This window comes from Dama dama, chromosome 12, assembly GCF_033118175.1.
Source record: "Dama dama isolate Ldn47 chromosome 12, ASM3311817v1, whole genome shotgun sequence".
Classification (NCBI taxonomy): domain Eukaryota; kingdom Metazoa; phylum Chordata; class Mammalia; order Artiodactyla; family Cervidae; genus Dama; species Dama dama.
The window spans coordinates 7,158,632-7,173,313 of NC_083692.1; the positions used below are offsets into that span (position 1 = coordinate 7,158,632).

Sequence of the window (14,682 nt, forward strand, 5' to 3'; positions counted from 1 at the left end):
ATACGTGAAGACAGGAAAATTCAGCAAGACAGATATGGCCCAGTTGTCCCACGGGGCCTGTTACTTGATATTGAGAACTTATCCCCCTTAGAAATAGCTACGGGTTTCACTTCCAGGCCTTTCTGCATTAAGACTTCAAAGAAAATTCGGAATATTAATCCTATTGATGCTATTTGAACATGGTAGGCACTTATACCTTGGATAGCAGCAGGACATTAATTCCTAAGCTCTTTTCATACAGACTTCAAAAGGTTCTTTCTTCCCTATCTTTGAAAGGAATCCATGAGTTCTCCTAGCTCTGTGCGTATCCACATACAGAAATAAATAGGCATGAATATACATTCAAAATGTGTCTAGGAACTATGGACTCTCAGGCCAAGCACCTTGTCGGGCATTTCTTTACGTCTTATCACTAATCCTCAGAAAACCCGTGCAGGTACCTCATTACTGAGATCTTTTTAAAATCTAAACTTAATTAAAGTGAAATAATTTGATCAAATTCACACAGATTATACACACCGGTTTTGAACCTAGGATGATGTGAACATCAGATCCCAGGGTCATTCAGACACATCACAGGTTTCCCGTTAGGTCATGACCAGGGCTGTGTATGAAGCTGTGGAGAAAACGGTTGAGTTCTTAGCCAGATTATATGAAAATGGAGTGGGAGGACTTCGAATCCAGTGTCCCAGAAGATAAAAGCCTCTTGTATGTTTACAGACTGAAAATGACAGAGATGAGGACAACATTTTTCTTTTTTTTTGGTACAAATTCAGTGTAATATCTCTACCAGAAGCAAATTAGTTTTAATTAATTTTTTGGCCATGCCTCACAGCATGTCGGATCTTAGTTCCCTGACCAGGGATCAAACCCACGATCCCCTGCAGCAGAAGCAGAGTCTGCACCACTGGATGGCCAGGGAAGTCCCAGGGACAGCTTTTAGGGTCCACATTCTTCCAGAGCTCAGAAAGAACACGCCTCACTGCTTATCAAGCACCTGCTAAGGGGAGAGGGACTTGGGTGTGTGGTGAAGGGCCGAGTGGGTACAATTTTAAATAAGGCGTTTGAGCTGAGACTTGCAGGAGGGAAGGAGTTGGACACACAGTTACCTGAGAGAAGCGATTCAAGGAAGTTCTGCCGTCACACACACAGACACACACACACACAAAGCCACACTCTGAAGTCACACATTCACACACACACTCCATTCCAGAGGCAACAAATCCTCCGTCCTCCCCGGAGTAGTGATTGCACCCGCATTTCTCCGGCTTTCCTTCTACTGAGGACAAGCTTAGAAACACAGATGGAACCTGAGCAAAACTCTTGCACCCATTTAAAAAGTCACTCCACCACACAAACCACATTTCCAATCCCCAGCCAAATGTGTGACTTCCTCATACAGATCTGCAACTAGCCTTAGGGTTAAGCCCTGCTTCTTGACATACATGGGGCGTGTTTGCGGGATTTTTTTTCTCCTTTTATTCCGTTGCTGTTTCCTTCAGTCAGATGGTTTGTTCCCTCTGTCTTTTCCTTTCTAAAATCACCTCCATGGGCTTATTCTTATTCTAAGTTAGAAATCAACCTTAAAAAAAAAAAAAAAAAAAAAAAGAAAGAAAGAAATCTCATCCTGTTGTAAGGGTTTAAGACCCCCCTCCAATCAAGATAAACTTTTATTGCAAAATGCATTCTTATCTGAAGAAAAGCTCTGGAAGGGTTCACAGGAAGGAAGGCACACTGATGGGTAATAGATGCAGGGCATCCAGCCCGCTCTGTCTCCTGCCTCCCGTCCACGATTCACGTTCTCAGCCATAGGAAGAGGCTCATCTCAGTCACATCGAGGCAGAATCTAGCTGTTGTTCATGTGGCTGTGGAATTACCTAGGCCAACCAACTGCAATTTGAATTTTCTAGAGAGACTGTCCTGAGGAGCTTAAACCTAGTATTGGCTCATTAAAATATTCAGAAAGCCACAATTGGAGCAGACTGAAAATCTCATTTCTGTTGAAAATCTGAATTTTAGCTTAGATAAATTATTTTCGGTTAAAGAACATTAGTCATTCATCTACTGATAAAAGTTTCATTGTTAGTTTGTTTAATATTATTCAAGTAGTCACATTTAAGTAGTATATTGTTGCTCAGTTGCTCAGTCCTGTCCGACTCTTTGTGACCCCATGGACTGCAATGTGCCAGCTTTCCCTATCTTTCACATTCTCCCGGAGCTTGCTCAGACTCATGTCCATCGAGTCGGTGATGCCATCCAACCATCTCATCCTCTGTCGTCCCCTTCTGCTCCTGCCTTCAATATTTCCCAGCATCAGTGTAAGTAATATATACTTCATATTAAATACTGTTTTTAGATGAACTTGAAAACAAATTAGTAGCAGATACTTGTGACTGGCATGTTCTAAACAAGCAAACAGATGTTAGAATCTATAGTATATAAGAGGGATAGAAACTTTTAAAATACTATTTCTAGAAATCAGATATTGAGATGTTTTAACGTTCAGAACCAGGCATAAAATAATTTCAAATCAAGAAAAAAAACCACACAGGCAACTAAGAGCCCTGTAAACAATGCTAAACAACCAAAAAGCACAGTTAAGGAAGAGTTGGCAGGGCTATAAAGAGTTCACAATCTATAAAACATTATTAATTGGTTTCCAGATAGACTATAAAGATCCAACAATATCCCTCAGTTCCAATCCCCAGAAAATACACGACATATTTAAAATCCTACTGGCACCTACTGATTTTGACTGAACACGTTTAACCTTATCAAATCAACAGGGTTTCAACTGTACTTAAAAAGACATTATGTGAAAGGCACGACAAGCCTTAAATTAACCTACTGGCCATGCAGTCAGGAGATGGGCTACAGAAAAAAAGAGCTTGAACATCATAGGAAGAATCAGCTTTTAGTTTCATGGAATGTGCAGCACAGAATGGGGACACACAGACATCACAGAAAAACTTGGACATGTTTTAAATAACTAGCTCCTGGGAGCCTGCTGTAGGGCAGAGGGAGCCCAGCCCCATGCTCTGTGGTGACCTAGATGGGTAGGAAGAAGGTGGGGGTGGGAGGGAGACTCGAGAGGGAGGGGATCCATATACACATGTAGCTGGTTCACTTTGTGGTACAGCAGAACCTCGGGAAGCAATTATATGCCAATAAAAACAGGAAAAGTCTAGTAACTCATCAATTAAGCATTAATCTAGAGTTAGTATACATACATCGAGACAAGTACCCCTCTTCTCCTTTCTTCGGAAGCAGCATCACTTCTTACATTCTTAAACATAAGAGGAAAAGAAAATGTTACCCTTATCCAGATGTGTACTGAGATTTAGTGTAGGGTAGATGAAGATGAATTTTGTGTATTTTCCACCCACGGATTTGAAAATATTATGCAAAATATTTACGTAATTTGCAAACAGTATGGCATGCCTACAAAGAGAGCCCTGCGCTTGTAAACAGCCAATGGAGCATGTTCTGCATGTCTGGAGCCCCCACAGCACTCAGCAGGGCAACCTGCAGAACAGGTGCAGAATTAATGTGGGTACAGTTTCTGACTGAGCAAGTGATACCAGTCCTTCATTGTACATACCAGATTCCACTTACTTTCAGAGTTGATGCACTTGTATGCCCAAAGGTTAAAGGATGTACCCGTCCTTCTTATCTGATAAAGAAGCAAGGGAAAGAGGAAGTCTCCATCTTCTATGTGTCCCACAATTTGCAGCCCAGTGTCCTACACAATTGGGTGGGAAACCAGGGATGCCGCTACTAGGATGATCAGCGCAGAAGAAAGGAGCTGCCTCTGCTTTTCTCTAGAGCTCGCTCCTTCCTTTTCTATTTTGTCCTCCATCATCACAGAATATATTGATTAACACTAAGAAACCAGAAAGTCATCTTTATCCTACCACTTTGTTATTGCTGTTAAAAAGAGTCTTATAAAATATTTTTGCTTTCTTTGCATCACATCTCTCTCTTTTTTTTTTTTAATCACATCTGTTTTTAACGACCCATCTCAAACAGAGTTCAGCGGTAAAGAATCTACCTGCCAAGCAGGAGACCCAAGCATGATCCCTGGGTCAGGAAGATCCCCTGGAGAAGGGAATGGCAACCCACTCCAGTATTCTTGCCTGCAGAATTCCATGGACAAGGAGCCTGAAGGGCTACAATCCATGGGGTCGCAAAAGACTGGGACACAACTTAGCAACTAAACATCTCAGACAAGGTGAAAACTACTACGCAGAGGTAGAGAAATATTTAATTTGACACTTAAAAGTCAATTTGCAGTTTATTTTGCTGTTTCAGTTTACTGGAGTGACTCATTCATGTCTTGACTGTTACATGTGTTTAAAAAGCTAAGATAAATGCATATTAAGTTTATATAGCATTCTATGTAAGTCTAATGCCCCTTTACTTTCCACATCCATAAGAGTCAGGGTTTAGCTCGTGAAATATTTATTAAGCAATAAAAATGCTATATATTCAGCAAACAAAACTCCACCTCATTTATAAATTAGATACCCATGTATACTTGTCACACAATAAATCAAAAGCAATTAAAAAGAATTACATTGAGTTGCCTGCTAATCTATATTTATAAAGATTTACTTTACTCTCACCTAACTATTTTATGTGCTCACTGGCAAAAACAATTTGATGGCTGTTTTGGAAGCCTGAGGTGATAGGATTTCTCATCACCTAAGCGTTCACCTAGGTTACCTTTTAGGAGCTATTGGAACCTGCCCCATACATTCCTCAAGCCCGAGGCAGGGGTCTGGTCTGTCCTCTGCCTGTGTATCTTCAGACCCTCAGGGTGCACGCATTTTTCTTTTTATAATTTTATTGATTTATTTATTTTCCTCCTCGCTGGGTCTTCCTTGTTGCTCCTGCTTTTCTCTGGTTGTGGAGAGCGGGGGCCTCTCTGGAGTTGCAGGGCGTCGGCTTCTCCAGGCAGAGGCTTCTGTTGTTGCAGAGCTGGGGCTTTAGGACACTCGGGCTTCAGTAGTTGCGGTACCTGGGCTTAGATGCTCTGCAGTCCATAGGATCTTCCTGGATCAGGGATCGAACCTGTGTCTGCTGCATTGGCAGGCGGATTCTTTACCCCTGACCCACCAGGGGCATCCCAAAGCACTTTCTCACTGCAGACTTTCTAACCTTTGGAATAAATTCCCACGGGACCATGCACTTCAAATGCACAGACCCTGAAAGAGGGCGAGACGCGCCCTCCGCTCCTATGAAATGAACGGATGACACCGACGATGTGTGCCTTCACTACCTTTTTCCAAAATGGTTTTGTATTTATACCCAAATCCTCAGCTACGAGAAGGCCTGAGGAAGTGTCTACCGCCGAGAAAACCGAAACCAACGAGGACTTGGGAAAGGTGTGTGTGGCTACCTCTTAGCTTTCTTCTTAAAAGTATTTTATGTACTGATGGCTGATCAATGGACTATTTCATCTGGAAAGTCAGTTATCTCAGTGAACGCATATCCTTTTCCTTTTCAAAAATTGTATTTACTTTTCACTAAACCGGATGTCTTAGAGTTCCTTCCAAAATGTTTAGGAATAAACACACCACTCTCCAAAGTGAAAGGTAAAAGGCATGGTGATGGAAGGATGGTTCTCATTTTCTCAAAAAGAAAAAAAAAAAAAAAAAGAGGAAGCACAAATGATTCAGTGACTTGCTGAAGGCCACTTAGTGATTCAGAGAAAACAGTGATAGAGGTCTGACACAGCAAACACACATTCAGCAAGCAAGAGAGATGAACACTTTAATTTACTGTCTGGCTCTTCATGCGCGCGGCTATGAGTATGATATTGCCTGTATAAGGCACAGATCCGTCACCATTTTACACTGACCACACCCACAGTGAGAACAGGAAGGTGTTTGTCAAAGAACTCGGTCCATCCTCAAGATGAACAAGCAGACGCTAACCATCACTTGCTAAGGACTAAATCTCTGTGTTCAGAAGAAAGAAAGGAGAGAGAACAGAAGCTGGTCACTGTTGCTATGTCCTGTATGAACCGGGAGTGGCGAGACAGTAGGAAGAGTGAAAGTGAAAGTCGCTCAGTCGTGTCCAACTCTGGGTGACCCCATGGACAGTCCATGGAATTCTCCAGGCCAGAATGCTGGAGTGGGTAGCCTTTCCCTTCTCCAGGGGATCTTCCCAACCCAGGGATCGAACCCAGGTCTCCTGCATTGTAGGCGGATTCTTTGCTAGCTGAGCCACAAGGGAAGGCCAAGAAGACTGGAGTGGGTAGCCTATCCCTTCTCCGGGGGATCTTCCCAACCCAGGGATCGAACCGGGGTCTCCTGCATTGCAGGCGGGTTCTTTGCCAGCTGAGCCTTCAGGGAGGCCCAAGAAGAGTTAAGAGGAAGGGAATCCGTCTAAAACATCCGCAAGCTCTGCCACGTAACTGGCACAGTGATTCTCAGTCTGGCCATTCTGCCCCCCTCCCAGGGGACGTTGGGCAATACTGGAGACTTTTTACTAGTCATGGTTAGGGCTGCAGCTGGCATTTAGAGGGAAGAGACGGTGGATGAGACCATGGATGTTGCTCAGTCTCCAAGAAGGCAGAGTGCAGCTTCCCACAACAAGGAGCTAATTTCAGTTCAAACTGTGGATAGTGCTGCAGTGAGAAACCCTGAACCAGTGACATGACCTCGAATAAGTTACTGAACTTCGGGAAACGCAAGTCTCTTTATCTGTATAATACTATTAATATAGCCGTCCCTACCTTGATGGGTGGGTGAGCTACTGCAAGAGATAATTCAAGGGAAGCCCTTCATTCTGTTATTGGAATGTTTAGAGAGCTGGAAGTATTTTTAAATTATTTTTTGTTAATAATAAAGCCCATGTCACTTCACGTAACAGCACGTGAAGAAAGGAAAATATATGGACACCAGAATAATGCAACAGTTTAAGCTTATGATAGTATTAAAAAATAAAATTCAGAATCAGTCTCATTTGGTTCAGTCTAGACTATTTTAATTTAATCCCATTCCCACCAATAAGAAAAACTATAATGGAGTCAACCCCCCAGAACATTCCTCATCATTTACCCTGTGAGAGTTCTAGAGATTTCCCTAAAAGGATGATTCAGACAATACAGCCTTACAGTTTTGTGGGGAGTGTTTCATCAGGAGAAATTTATGCTAAAAGGGGATGTTTAAAATTATTATCATTTTAATATCATCTTTGAAATCCGAGCTTTTATTCCAAGAATGATTTTTTATTTCAAGTCTTCAGGGTTTTGATTTCATTCTTTTGAACTGTCAGCTGTGACCACATCTAAAGAGACAGTTTGCATTTGTCTGCTGAACCCATGGTAGGGTTTGAGTAACAGCAAAGTGTTTACTTAAAAAAAAAAAATTCCACAGTCAAGCCCTTTAATTTGTTGAAACAGTTAGAAGCTGGGCGAGTTCTAGTTAAAATGAACTAAGAATCGAATATGTTTTTCTGCTTTAGGTGGTGAAAGGGGCCAGGAACCACAAGATTATATATCAAGTGAGCAAACAAAACAAATCTGGGAAATCTTGGACAGCAGAAGTAGCTCTTCCTTGGGAATTCTTTGGAGCTGTTGGCACACTGCTGTCTGCTGTCAGTGACAATTAGAGTGACCAAAATAAGCTCTGTTATTTTTCGTTCCTTAGCCAGCTACAAACTAGATGACAAAGCAGTTTCAAGGCTGAAATCTACTTGGGCCCATGTCCTGAAATGATGAACGAATGTAAACGTGTTTTTTCTTAATATCATTTTGAAAACAAAGTAAAAGTGAGCTTCCTCATTTGATGGTTACCTTTTCGAACACATAACCAAGGGTCAAAAATCAAATAAGCTATTGCTTATATAACATAGTGTAGGTTTGCCTGTAGCCAAACTGGAGAATACTGATCTATAAAGGAAAGTCAACTCAAAAATAAAAACCTGTACTATCTTTAACATTCATATGCTACCTGGGAATGTCTTTGACATATCTAAATTCCATGAGAACCGGCTTACCTTTCTGCGTTGATCTCTTGGATTTGAACATTTTTCTTCTGATTTTGAGACATATCATGGCCTCATTATATAAATGTTGGGATCATTACTAAACTGATGCCATGTCTACCATGCCCATGAGAATTTGCCTGACTGGTGTTGGTGTTCTAGCTTCAAATGTTTTTTCCTTTTTTTAATTAAACAAAATCCTCCTTTTACTTTGATACACACACATAGATATAAATATATAGATATATATAATGAACATTACATTTCCAATTCCTAAACTGTGGAATCACTTCATGGCAAATATATGGGGAAACAGTGGAAACAGTGGCTAACTTTATTTTTCTGGGCTCCAAAATCACTGCAGATGGTGACTGCAGCCATGAAATTAAAAGACACTTACTCTTTAGAAGGAAAGTTATGGCCAACCTAGACAGCATATTAAAAAGCAGAGACATTACTTTGCCAATAAAGGTCCGTCTAGTCAAGGCTATGGTTTTTCCAGTGGTCATGTATGGATGTGAGAGTTGGACTATAAGGAGAGCTGAGTGCCAAAGAATTGATGCTTTTGAACTGTGGTGTTGAAGAAGACTCTTGAGAGTTCCTTGGACTGCAAGGACATCCAACCAGTCCATCCTAAAGGAGATCAGTCCTGGGTGTTCATTGGAAGGACTGATGCTGAAGCTGAAACTCCAATACTCTGGCCACCTCATGCGAAGAGCTGACTCATTTGAAAAGACCCTGATGCTGGGAGGGATTGGGGGCAGGAGGAGAAGGGGACAACAGAGGATGAGATGGCTGGATGGCATCACAGACTCGATGGACATGAGTTTGAGTAAACTCCGGGAGCTGGTGATGGACAGGGAGGCCTGGTGTGCTGTGATTCATGGGGTCGCAAAGAGTCAGACACGACTGAGCGACTGAACTGAACTGAACTGAACTGAAACTGTGGAAAGATTGACACATAAAGATGAGTTTTACCAAGACTGTAAAATGCTGCTTTGGGACATTATTTCATATCACTTTTTTTTTTATTTTATTGTGGTAAGAGCATTTAGCAAGGTGACCCTCAACAAATAAAGTGCAAAATGCAGCAATTGTTCATATAGACACAACGCTGTAATACAGATCACTAAACCTTACTCATCTTTGCATAACTGAAACTTCATGCTCCTCGATCACTATTTCTTACACCAGCATTATCAGTGCAGTGAGCAGAACAGATAAAAAGCTCACGCTCCACAGCACCTGGGGCTGAAGCTGGCCTCTGTTGTTAGAAGCTGTGTGGTGTGTGGGCGAGTTACTAACCTCTCTGTGCCCCATTTTCCTCCTCTATAAAAAGAAATAAATCATATATGTGTATATGCTATATATATTATATATATTATATATTAGTATGTGTGTGTGGCATGTAGAACTAATGCCAAGAAGAGAGATAACATAAAAACATTTGCAATCATTATCACTATCAGCAAGTTGAAGCACTGGTACGACAAGAACATCAAGAAAGGAAAATGTATACGCCTTTGTCTTCTCATTCTAAAATGAATAAGATCCATGCATCCTCCATCTCAACAAACTTTACATTGCAGAATCCAGAACACTGAATAAAATATCCACCACATATACACTCTCATACCTATATAACACACACATACACACACACACACACGTGCAATGATTCTGTGTACTGAGATTATAATTGTTGGTGATTTCACTCTTTTAACTTTGGATTTTCCAAACTATCTACAAATAAGCTCACCTCACCTCTGCAATTAGAAGTAAAGAGGTTCACATTTTTCAAAGGAGGATAGTTGTGGAATTCTCATTACAACTGAATAAGACCAAGCCCTGTTTGCATAAGGGAGACAAGGTTAGCAGACTGATACTACAAAGACTGCCCTGAAAACAGAATCATCTGGCGTGAAGCAGGTGGGGAAAAGAACAGTAAGAGAAATAAAACATTTGAGCCATGTCTTGCTCTTTGAATGCAGAGGACACCCCTGAGGAGGGGTGGCTTGGAAACACTTGGGCCCTGGAGACCTTATTGAATGCTGATGACGGATAACCTGACAGGCATTATCTCCCTCAATCTTACCTCCACCTGGTAGGTCGTTATTTGGACCATTTTACAAATATGGAAACCAGAAGTCAAGGTCACATTGACCATCAGCGGCCATGACAAAAGACCACTCACATCCCCAGCTCTGTTACACACCCTTTCAGGATACCACAAAGGCCCTCGTCCGCCTCCTGCCTTTCCTCAGCCCTGAGACCTTTCTTCGTTGCCCCTACCACACTCCCCCTTCAAGCCCACCCTGTTCCTGGCTTTCGGGACGTTGCCCCATTTGCAGTGAAGAGCCCACAGGAGGAAAAAGCCTCATGTTGCTCCCACGCAGAAGGCCTGTCTAAGGTATGGCCAGAGGTGTCCGCACCCACCAGCATCTTCACAGATGAGCGGCTGCAGGCATGCACACAGACTCCGTGAAGCTTCGGAAAGCATCTTTCGGCGCCATCTAGAACCCTCTGTCAGCGGGCATCCGAGGAGGAGGCTAGGTCCCGCACAGGAAGTGGGTCTCTGCTGAGGTCAGGCAGGCCTGCATGGACCCCAGAGGAGGACATCCGTCCTCTGTGGCTCTGGGGGGCACACCATCCTGACCCGAAAGCCCTGAAGGGGAGAGAAGGCTGCAGAGATGTCTTAGGACAAAACTCCAAGCCTGCCTGCACCCGGCTACCCGATCTCGCATGGAAAGTCTACTGCTTGACAGAAGTGCAGAATCAAGACCTCATTAAAAAGTACCTTTTATGATTTTAATTGACTGCCACATTTTTTTTTCATGTATACCTTTCAGCTCCCCCCCCCCCATGTAATTTTTCCTGCTAATTATTTAAAGAAGAAAGGAGTGCAATGCCCAAGTCAATACTATAAGTCCTTGTACGTGCTCACGCCATTCCTAAAAGGCATTTCCCAGTCCTGTACAAATATTAATCAACTCTTGCATTTTGTGAGGCAAGTAGAGAAGAAGTCCCAGTTCATCAGTGCTTAAACAGGGGTTAGGACAAGAGAGCAATGTAATTGCGGAGGCTTCCTCGGCCTGAAAGCTCACAGCTAGGAGACAGGGAAGCCCATACACCCTGAGGGATAAATAAATAAATCCTATTACAGCGAAAAAGACAGTCCAGGGCACCACAGAGCCCATCAATAACAAAAACCTAGTGCCAATCTCCTCCCATTCTTAAAACCTCCACGTGCCCATTGTCAGATTCTGCTTAGCTTAAGAAAGGCGCACTTCTCTCTTCCGTTTCACTGATTTTCAGGACTCAGCACAGTACCACCAACAGGCAGCGCCTCTGTTACATAAAGTAAGTTGTATCTTCTCCCTTATACAATGCCTTGAGGAAATAGCCTTTAAGTAAGCCAGGAGCGCTGATCCAGACTATATCCCTAGGAGCCCTGGGATGTGCTGCGAGGCTCTCCTCATGGCATAGACTGCCTGATTCTGGGGGTACCCAGGGCTTCAAGCCACTGTTGCCGAAAGAGGAGTGCTCTGCTCCCAGAATTCATTGTTTTCACCCATATCTGAATCCTGTTCATGGGACACAGTGCCGTTCAGTTGCTCCATAGATTAGCTCCTTGACTGTTACCCCTGGGGAACTCTGCCCACTCCAGTTGATCGGCAGCAAGGATTTCAGGCTTCACATGCACGAGGCCCCGGGTTCAATCCTTGGCACCTCCAGCTGGAACTCAAGTTCTTGTGTGGCGTTACTTCTGTGCTAACCAAAACTGGTCCTTGGCTTTGAGGACTTCCCTGGTGGCTCAGTGGTAAAGAATCCATCTGCCAAAGCAGGGGACACAGGAGACTCGGATTTGATCCCCAGGTCGGGAAGATCTCCTGGAGAAGCGAATGGCAACCAACTCCTATATCCCTGCCTGGAGAATCCCATGGACAGAGAAGCCTGGCAGGCTACAGTCCATGGGGTCACAAAGACTCAGACACTGTTGAACAACTAACACTTTTTCTTTCTATTTCTTTCAGGAGTATGACAGCATAAAAAAATTAAATGAATCAAAATTAAAAACAAATAAATGCCCCCAAAGTATTTACTACCAGAAGGACTGGGACATTCTAACATTCAGAGTTGATCCCTCTCAATAATTTTCAGAATCTTATAGAGATTATCTTTCAATGATTTTCTGCACACAGTTTCTAGAGCCCTAACTTACCTTCACAAGGGCAATTTCATTCCTCACATGGGAATTTTCTCTAGGTCCATTTTTTTTTTATCAAATGATTTTCTATTCTAGATAAGTGGTAGGAGAGGAATGTGGAGGAAGCTTAGCTTAACCTCCAAAGATGAGCAGTGAAACAATGTGCAACTCTTACTCCGAAAAATTATACAGAATACAATGGAAATATAGAACAAGACAATAAAATTGATCTAAGAGACAGAATCCTGTGGAAGGGTGCCCTTTTTTCATAGTTACTACTTAACATCTCTCAAAATTGGGTGCTTTCATTCTAAGTTAATAATAAAAGCAGCTAGACTTTACTGGGCACTTTCTTTGCAAGACAAATTAATGCATAACTACTGTATGTAATCCCCACAATGAGTGCATAAGATAGGACCAACTCTTATCCCCATTACATATATCATAATAATGATTGTAACAGCAACAATTGCTAGGATTTATCTACTTAGTGCTTAACTCTGTGCTAGACACCTTCCGGGTAGCTCAGCTGGTAAGGAATCCACCTGCAATGCAGGAGACTCCGGTTTGATTCCTGGCTAGGAAAATTCCCCTGGGGAATGGATAGGCTACCCACTCCAGTATTTTGGGGCTTCCCTGGTGGCTCAGATGGTAAAGAACCCACCTGCAATGCAGGAGACCTGGGTTTGATGCCTGGGTTGGGAAGATCCCCTGAAGGAGGGCATGTCAACCCACTGCATGCCCTGGAGGATCCCCATGGACAGAGGAACTTGGCAGGCTACAGTCCACGGGGTCGCAAAGAGTCAGACATGACTGAGTGACACCTTACTTAATCGTCTTCATTTAATCCATATAGTAGCATCATGAACCTACTTCTCTAGTTGCTTCCATTGTACAAACGAAGACATTGAACTCACAGAGGTTAAGGAACTAACCAAGATCATTACAATGAATGCCAGCCTTTCAACCTAGATTGAAATCATTCTAGACTTCTTAATCACTTTGATCTATTGCCTCAAACAAACACAAAGTACAATGAGAATCAATAAGTGGGATTGAGGAACATCTCTATGAGTTTTTGTTTGAGGCAGTAGTTCAAAGTGGTTAAGAAGTCTAGAGTGATTTCAGTTTCAGGCACTTTGTCACTTTCACAGAGGTTCCTAAACTCTGTGAAACTATGAAACTATGAAAACTATGATTACCCATTACACACACACACACACACACACACACACACACACCACATAGTCATAAGGCAAATGTATCAAAATAACACTCATCTTGCTGTTGATAAGAATATAAAAACTTTATTTTATTTTGCCTTACCACCAGCCTGTAGATCTAAGAGTAGGTAGGACCTAAGTCACCTTAAACAGGCAGATCCCACACAAAATGGGATGGTAGGTGATTAAGTAAATATCTTCCACTGTTAGAGTTACTGGTTCCTATAAGTAGCTTCTTCTTTAAGCTTCATGAGAACATGGCAGAAAGATTTCTTTTGCACAATTTAGAGACATGAAAACTTAAACACAGAAAGATAATGAATCACAAATATTTAAGATTAGTTCTTCCTCCAAAGCTGGTACTCTCACGAACAGACAGGGTCAGCTCCCCACTTGTCACCCCTTCCAAGAAAAAGCAGCCAGTGTAAACGATAAACTCCGTGAGTAGAAAGGCCACTACAGTCAGTACCTAAGTTGACACCAACTGCCTCAGTGGTCACAGGTACGGCTGTCATCTAGAACCAAGTCTTCATCCCTTCAAAGACTGTGGCTCGAGTTGAAACAAAGTAACAGAATCATATTCATCACACATCCTAATTGTGGACAAGATGATATGGAAAAATAACACTGTAGAAAGACCGCAAATATCAGACATTTTTTCACTCAAATCAAATGTGGCAAATGAATTTTTGGACCCTATCTTCTCACCTCAAGCCCACTCTCCCAACAAAAAACCCTCATGTTTTCTGAATAAACAATTTTATTATATAAAATCTATTTTTATAAATTAAAAACAATGGATGCTGTAAAACAAACATTATAAAAAACATATCATGTCGCCACTGCAGAGGGAGAATCGTCAGCCTTTCGCTCCATTAGACAATGGAAGTCTTCAGTGCTAACAGGACTGGATTTGTGACTTCAGTGAATGCCCAGGAGGACTGACTGGGCCTTTGAACCAGAGGAAGGGAACAGCCACCATCTAGTCCCAGGAAGAGGAGAAGTGGTGGGATGTCCTACTAAACCGTTTGAACTAGGACTGCATGGTCCTGTGGAACTATCGCTTTCCTCTCTGTGACCACCAAGCACAGAGGCCGGTCCTCTCTGGGGTAAGTGGCATCCTGTAAGGAGCCAAGAGAACCCACTGTCTTGTCATTCAGGGCATTGCCGGCTCTGTTCTAGAATCCTGGGACACCCATGCCTGCCACCGCCTCCTGACCATCTCCAAACAAATGGGAGGCTGATTTGCATAAACCT

The 14,682-nt window shown here is 42.6% G+C and overlaps 1 protein-coding gene across 6 annotated transcripts in view; it reads right to left on the reverse strand.

Moving 5' to 3' along the window:
• FLRT2 (fibronectin leucine rich transmembrane protein 2) overlaps positions 1-14,682 on the reverse strand; it is a 106,572-nt gene that overhangs the window by 36,836 nt on the left and 55,054 nt on the right. The window contains exon 1 of one of the 6 annotated variants that reach the window (XM_061156500.1): positions 520-1,500. The exons of the other annotated variants lie outside the window; for them this stretch is intronic. The gene's annotated coding sequence lies outside the window, so the exon portion shown is untranslated. Of the gene's footprint in view, positions 1-519; positions 1,501-14,682 lie in introns of those variants that run through there. 6 annotated transcript variants of the gene reach the window in all.